This window comes from Siniperca chuatsi, linkage group LG22 (assembly GCF_020085105.1).
Source record: "Siniperca chuatsi isolate FFG_IHB_CAS linkage group LG22, ASM2008510v1, whole genome shotgun sequence".
Lineage (NCBI taxonomy): Eukaryota > Metazoa > Chordata > Actinopteri > Centrarchiformes > Sinipercidae > Siniperca > Siniperca chuatsi.
Window position 1 is genome coordinate 9,101,602 of NC_058063.1, and position 8,454 is coordinate 9,110,055.

Genomic DNA, 8,454 nt, shown 5'->3' on the forward strand with positions numbered 1-8,454 from the left:
AACTCTGGCTCTATCTTTGGGGAAATGAACAGGTCTGTTTGAAAAGGTGGAGAGGACTCAACTTCTTCCTCTGGAGGAAAACACCTTCTATAAAAATGATGGCCATTCCAGAGCTGTTTTATGTGCTTAGTGTTGCCAGTCCCAACGCCTGGAAATTTTTATGTGAATAAACCTGTACATAATTGGATATCAAACAGCACTGCAAAGCCAAAGGAGTGTTTAATCTGCCCAAATTCCAATTAGGCATTCACTCTGAATAAAATCAATACTTTGCAGCACCTCATGCGCCCATCTTAAAGATGTCATATTTGTCAAACATAAAGGGAGATACAAGCCTCATGCTTGTCTGAGTTTTATATACACACACACACACACACACACACACACACTCTATCTTTAGACAGTTGAACAGAAGCTATTCAAACTGTCTAAACTCTATAATAAAATTATAATAAATAAAAATACCGATTTGAAATTAAACACATCAGGCATTTATAAAATCACCTCATCAGCATCAGAGGGTCATGTAAAGTCTAGACTTGGGTTGCAATACAACCAGTAAGGAGCAGAGAAGGATCCACACTGCCCATACAGATGAATGAACAGAACCAAACTGAAAATCATGCACCGGTACCACTGGAGCCCCAGCAGGCCTCACAGAGCGACCTCAGACCAGCAGGCACCTGCAGAAAATGCTCATCAAAGGAAGCAACATACTAGTGTAGTCACAGTGCATGTGTAGGAATATGAAACAGTTCAGAGATTTACTTATATAACTAAATAAATGTGTATGTGCTTGGCCTGCTTCTAAATATGCACAATAGTAAGTGGTTAGTTATGGCCTTTGCAGCTGCTAAAATACTGATACACTGTAAATGGACAAGCAGCACCATTCCGTAAAGAAGCTACAGTGGCATAGGAACCGTAAATAAGACAACAAAATAGGGCCGTCTCTTTTTTAGCAGCCATGTCTTCAGGGCTGAACGACTTTGACTTGTCCCATGTCTTCACACAGCTTATGTCTGTCTCTCCAACATGACAATATGCAGTTACTGTTTCCAGCCCATCACCTGACCACTTATTTGCCTATTCACCTGTTCCCCAATAGTCCCAGTATGTATACCAACCAGATAGCATGAGCTCCTTTTGCCAGACTGTTGAAGTTACCTAGTCCCCATAGCTATCCAGCCTTGTTTCTGTCTCGCCTCCATGCCTTAGTTTTAATGACCCTTTGCCTCTTTATTGACCGCCGCCTGCCTGCCTTCGCCCTTTGGCTGTATTTGCTGGATCTGTCTGCCATTCTGTTGCCAACTAACCCTGATTATCAACAAAGTAAAGACTGTATTACCTTTAACTACCTTGTCTGCTGAGTCTGCTTCTTAGTCCAACTGCCTGTGCCTTCTGTAGTTCTACAATTTGTTAGACCCAAACAGGGATGTAGTACACAGACATCTAGATGGGCAGTGGCAAAATTTAAAAACAAAAACAAAAAAAGGGCACTACATTATTGTTTTTAATGCGCACACACACACACACACAACCCCCCTCCGCCCCTCCCATGAAAAAAAGTGCACTTTAACTCTGTATCTCGATGGAAAAAAATTACCAGAAGATCCGTTACATCACAGAATGAATTCAATTTTCCTATACATATACTGTGCCAGTAATTTAGCTTGTTGAAAACTCACTAGCCTGCACATGCAGCAGAGTGCAATTACAACACACCGACTTGACCACATTACCAAACACAAATACAGCCTCCATGCAGAGCACACTAATTAACTGATTAATAACAACCAATTAACAACAAAAACGGTCATGCAGAACAAGATTCAAGTAAACATACCAACCATAACTGCTGAGTGCATTGCTAACATTATAATAATAAACAACTTACATCATGTTCATTCATGCACAAAGAGACAGACAGGTGTAGAGGGGAAAAGTAACGAGTTCTTCGTTAACTGAGCCAGTCGTCTATAATCTGACCTCATCACTCCCTGCAAGAATACACCAAGGACAGATTAGAGACTGATGATAATAACCCGCTTAGACTAGATCCTGCAGGCAGATGCTCAAGGCCTACAGGTGTGGGATGGAGTTCATGAAATTTCATAAGCCCTGCAAATATTTCAGGTGACCAGTGCAGCAGCAAGCATGATAGAGAGAAAGAGTGAGAAGAGCACCGAGGACTCGCCTTATGTGGGCTCATTGGATATTTGTTATTACAATAGATCATAAATGCATGTAGCAGTGTGCACAAGTTGTCTGCTTGAACTAGGTCAAAGTAGGTCATGCAGAAAATGTTAAAAATGTATAACAAATGTAGCCACTCGAGCACACTTTGGACTGCAGGAGCGACAATAATACCCACCCCTGTAACCCACCTGATGTGTAGCAACAGGCAAAGACACATCAGCTATGCAGCAGATAATTATTAAATTCATACCTTGTAGCAGAAAATGTCTTTATAAACACAAAAAACAGATGACCATCAGCATATAAATATAATATATGATCTTGAACAAAAAGTGGGACTAAACATATAGGATCAGCTTAAAACCATACAACCAGAGATGTAGAAGTAATACATACATACATACATACATACAGAGTTAACACCTTGCTTTGAACTAAAATATTCTCTAATGTGTAGCTGAATATGAGGTTATATGGAGAAAATGTAAATGTGACTACCTATACTGCATGTGACAAAAGCCACTGAGTTCCCACATTAAACCAATAGAGAAATGGGCTGTGCCAGACATGATGTCATCCCTAAAACCAATATTCTGGCACAATATTAAGCCTAAACAATCCACCCAAACAAAACAGCAATAAGGAGAGCAGAACACTGTTTGACACAAAATTCAATGTGACATGCATATAAACATATTTCAACACTGCATAAATCAACAGCACGAAAAGCATCATGATGCACACTCTAACCACTAAGTCACCAAAAAAAATAAATTAGCTTAGCAAGAACTCAATTCACAATTAATATCTATGCATATACTACACATTAGCACATTAAAGTAGACATACATGCACAAGCAAATTTGCGAGACAGCAACAAAAAAGCCTGAAAACAGAGCCAAAACGTACGATATGCATGCTAGCAGGAGTTATTGAGACACAGTGTCGCTACTCTTCAAGTGGAGAGCAGGAAACACTTGAAGACAGCTCGACACACCACAACACATGAATACACCACCCGCTGTGAGCAGTGCTTACCTTGCTGAAGTGACGCAATGGCTCCTCAACGGAGAATGTCGCCTTCGAGCACCACATTTGGGACAGCAAAACTCCGCCCTTCAGTGCGCAATTCTAGTCCAAAAAGTGATACACAAACACAGTCACGGGACAATTAGAGCAGCAGCGGGAGCGGGGCTGTGCCAAAAACATAGTTATTTCTTCCAAAGTCGTCTTGAAGTCACATAATCAAACTTTTCGAGCTAGTTTCTGAAACGTCGCATGGACAGCAGCTGAGGGAGCAGGTGACCACTCTGCTTGCAGAGCGCAGCAGCACGAGCGAACAAGTGAGCGTGACGATTTAAATAAACCGCCCCATTTCAAAGGGTGCGTTCGATATATGTTACAGAGGGGAGACTATGTCAGGTGTGTCTATCTGAACTAGCTCGTAAACTGCGCACTCTTTGCAACTTTAGTCCCAAAATGTGTTGAAAATTTAAGTTTTCTGGAGCGTTTAGCCTGCATTTTGTGTTCTTCATAACATTGTCAGTATAATTTCTAGTTCTAGTTTTTGCTTTCATAATTATCCTAATTGATCCTGCTCTGAAATAGCCTGAGCTAAACGTGTATTTATTTATGGAATTAAACTAAATTGAGCTTAAAAATAAAACATTGCGATGAATATTGTCATTTGTTTAATCAAAGTCAGTTTAACTGTGCTTATCCATATTCAGCACCAGTTGTAAGACAGGATTGTATTGGGGTTTAATTAAAGATGAATTTGTCTTTTAACAGCCTCTAAGGTTTATTGTGCAAATTTGGCAACTCATAATTTTACTAACTTCAAAGGTTATTTTGAGTACAATTGTGTTCATTTGAATACATTGTCTGCTGTTTGGTGTTTGACCCGCATCTCCAAAATGTCAGGAGGTAATGTTGCCTAAGACATGGTATCTTCTGTTATCTTCTTACATTAAAAAATACATTAATAGTAAAGAATCATTTCATCACCCACTGATGAGTGGCAGGCCCCAGCCTCATATTCTGCAGCTCACAGTTTACCAAACAAATACAAAAACAACATTAAGAAATCTTAAAGATATGAGACCGGTTCACAGACAATTCCCCATCTAACTTTATTTGGGGGTTTCAGTCTGTCATGTTTGTCGCAGCACGTCTGTGTCTGTCTGAGAGCCCATCTGTCTGTCTGCATGCCTGTCTAATTGTGTGAAAAGGAAGACATCCAGCCTCTCTTCCCGTTGTTCTGGATGTGCTCGGTTCTTTCATATTCTACTTGGGTGCAGTAATGAGGTTCACACGGTAACATTGAGAATTTAACCAGAATATGTCTCTGCTTTCATCTGCCTTTGTGTGTGTGTGTGTGTGTGTGTATTTCTCAGTGTTGTGTAATGGAAGGAGTGGTGCAATGTAAAGCTAACATTTTGGAAACACAAAACCAGACAGGTAAGTCAGCAAGGAAACTGCGCGCGCACACACATACTTCCAAAAAAGAATGCACACATCAGCAGATACATGCAAATTGAGCACATGCAGAAATACAATGAGACAGGCTTGCAAAGTTCTGAGAGAGAGAAAGAGAGACAACAAGCCCGAGCGAGGAAAATAAGGGGAAAAGGCAGACAGCCTGCATAGTACACACTCCTGCAGGAGGGCACAAAAGAAAGGCAGGGGAGGGGTGCACACAGAGGGGAGGTGTATGTGATGGGAGTTCAAACGACAGAGAAAAGAAGAGAGAAAAAAAGTGATAGAGGTGCAGTGGGGAGTTGAGGACCACATACTCGCACGGCTACAAGGGCCAGCCTACGCAAGCAGGAGAGCAGAGAAGAGGAGAAGAGGAATCGGGATGAAAGAGTGAGGGAGGCAAAGGATGCCAAAGAGTGGGAGGGGTGAAGAATAAGATGACATGTTCGCACCGTGTCCATGCTGCAAATGGAAAACGAGAGGAAGAGGAGGAGAAGGAATGGAGAGGAAACGAAGGGAAAGGGAGGGGGGGTGCCATAACACCAACAGCGAAGACAAAGATCATATGGAAAGAGAAGGGAAGGAGAAATGTGAGAAAGGGAAGTGGGAGATGGTAAGGGAGGTGAGAAAGGCAGCATACCCACTGCAGGAGTGAAAATGGGGGAGAGAGAAAAGGAGGGAGGGACAGAGAGGGGAGTTCAGTGCAGAGCTGCTGCGAGCTAGGCAGACTGCATACTCATAACACATTATGGCTATTATTAGACAGACAGGAGAGGTAGACCGGGAGGAACGGAGAGAGGGGGAGGGAGGGGGAGAGGAAAGCATTGGGGGGGTAGTACCACCACCAAGGGAGAGGAGAGGAGAGGAGAGGAAAAGAAAGGAAGAGAGGTATGGCAGTGAGGAAAGCAATAGGGGTGAGGTGTAAGCAAACCAGAGGAGCAAAATATAGCAACAGACAGATGGGATAAAAGGAGGGAGAGATCAGTGTGTTATTTTGGGGCGAGCCGAAGCATGTCCAGTTATATCACTTCAGATTTGTTATGTATTCCTCACTTTTTCACTCCCTCACTCCTCAGTCCTTCCCTCCTTCCTTCCACCTCATCCTTCGCTCCACTAGCTTCATCCCCACTCAGCAAGAGACTCCACAGCAGGCTGCTGCTGCCACCAGTCTGTGTGTGTGTGTTTGTGTGTGTGTGAGAAGCTAAACGTACGATTCTCACACACAACAGCTTTTTTCCTCTCCATTGCCCCCTCCTCATCTCTCTCCTCTTTCCAGAATTGACTGCTGCTCTGTGACTCCAGCCTAATTTTACTGCTACCTTGTGAAAGGCTTTGAAAGCTTTTTGTGCTGAGGAAGATGTGGGAAAAGTTCAGAGTAAAGAAAGTAGGAAAAATGGATCCATACAACACAGCTGAATGTGTCTGAAAATCCGTTTGACTATATTTTCAACATGGCATTAAATTTCAGGACCCATTTGTGTCAATTACGTTTTGAAAGCCCCCCTCTGGAAACTGAAGAACATTCCCCAAACTTTAAATCATCTGCTTAACATTCACCACTGAGAGATTTAATACAATTAATTCCTATTTTTATTAAAAGCCTTTTACCCTCTCAGGCTCCGCGCTATAAATTTCAGACATATATCCTGATCCCCCCTGCCACATTCTATAAATTACATTATTCACAGAGGATATAGTAGTAGGTGAGATTTTGACACACACACATATTCACACACACTTTTTACTGAGTACTGTTATGGATCCAGGCCTATAAAACAGGGTTTAATAACCAATTATAAGTGAGCTTTATTCAAATAAACTTTTCCAAATGTCTGCTAATCCGTTTTGTCTTTTGGGTATTTCCGAGAAATCAAGAGCTGTATCCTTGATGTGGAGCTCCGGTGGTTTTCTTGTTTTTGTCTTAGATTTGATTTAAACTGAGTACAAGGGGCTTTGTTTGAAGCTGTGGAACTACTGTGCCACCAAGTGGTCAGAGTCCAAGCTGGTAAAAACAAAAGACCATCATGCAAACTTTATCTGTAAGTAGAGTCCTGCTCAGTCACTTATGAATACTAGAAAGTTATCACTATTTAAATGCTAATTACAATGTAAATATATGCATTTTACAAGAGGGGACAGGCTGCTGCAAATGACCAGCAAATTACAATAAATCATGTAGAATTCTGTATGAAAACCGAGCCTTTCTTCACTAATGTTCTGTGTTTCCACATCCAATCCCCTCCACCTCCACCTGTTTCCAACAGTAAACGGGTTTGCTCTGTTTCTCCCCACCTCTCAGTCCAGGAGAGGATTGCTGGGCAAACGGCCGCAGGTGCAGCCAGGAGCTCAGCAAGGCAGAGACAACAAAGTCAGATGTGTGGACGAGCGTCAAGCATCAGAGAGACTGTCAACACTGGCAGCTGATAGCGGTTGAAGGAGGGGAGACACACGTCTGCAAACAGGCGCAGACATCAGTGTCAACGCAGCTAGAGAAAGTGTGGCGGCACATGAGGCTGTTTATGCTGCTGCCATGTTGGATGGCAGAAAGACAGTTCTGCCACTGTTGTAACCAATCAGGGAGCCTGCTGTGGTGGTAATCTGATCAAATAATTAGGAGAGCCATTCTAGGTTTGTGGTCCAGCCGTGGCCTGAAAACACATCAATCCAATTTTTATCTGCAGCAGGAAAATTAATAAAACACATATTTTACAACTAGAATATAATACATAAATACATAATTAAGGGATTTATAGTATATAAAACTACTTAAAGTTCCCCTCCAGACATGTTTGAAGATATATATAATTACTCTGCTTTGAATCCTAATTTGTCTGATATTTGACTGATCCACAACCAGAAATTCAAAAAACTACTTACAAATTCTCAGAAGCACATCTACTCCTTCTCCCTCTTTGAAAAATCCAGAATCTCTTTGAACATGTAAAAGTGTTTCATTTCAAACGTTTGATTGCTAAATGCAAGCTGTTTCCTACTGAAGTGAAAAGTCCATTCTCAGTGTATGTGATGTGGAAGTCTCAAGTTTCCACATCACATTTGTGCAGTAGTGGAGGAAATATTCAGATCCTGTAAAAGCACTTATACCACACTGTAAAATGACTCTGTGACAAGTTTAAAAAAAAAAGAGTCTTGCATTAAAAATCAAATTATACATAATCAGGAAAATGTGCTTAAAGTATTAAAAGTAAACGAACTCAATGCAGAAAAATGTCCCCTGTGACTGTTATATATTATATCATTAGATTACTTTTACTCATGCATAGTAAGTGAAGTCACTAAATTTAAATTCATTCAATATGCTGAACATCTCGAACCAAGAAACAACCAGTTTTATGATGCAAACACTCTGCTGTCCTCTAGTGTCTAACCTACAGTACTAGCCTGCACTGTGAGATCAGATGAAACAACTAGTTTCCCTGCAACAGTCCTACATAGCAGCAGAAAATATGATGTGAAGTTTGGCTTACAGAGGATGCAAAGTCTGAAAAAACTCATGTCTGATGTGTGTTGATCCAGGGTTCAACTCCTGACTTCAATAAACCTGTGAGTGTATTTATTGTTTGATTATTTATATGAAAAAAGCAGATGAAAACAGTGAAGTGTAGCTCGTAGACAGTCCCACGGGATGAGCAAAATCTAGTGAAATCTTCTACCTCCTGACTCGCTACATAACTGGGTTGACATGAGCCTTTGTTGGAAGTACTTTGTTGTCAGTACCTATAGAATGCAAATAAGATGACAAATGCATGACAGGAAGAG

The 8,454-nt window shown here is 41.3% G+C and overlaps 1 protein-coding gene across 1 annotated transcript in view; it reads right to left on the bottom strand.

Annotated features, from left to right (window-relative positions):
• LOC122870502 (leucine-rich repeat and fibronectin type-III domain-containing protein 4) overlaps positions 1-3,647 on the bottom strand; it is a 160,238-nt gene extending 156,591 nt beyond the window's left edge. Inside the window, 1 exon segment of the mRNA XM_044184730.1 lies at positions 3,238-3,647. The gene's annotated coding sequence lies outside the window, so the exon portion shown is untranslated.
• Between the last annotated feature and the right edge of the window lie 4,807 nt (positions 3,648-8,454).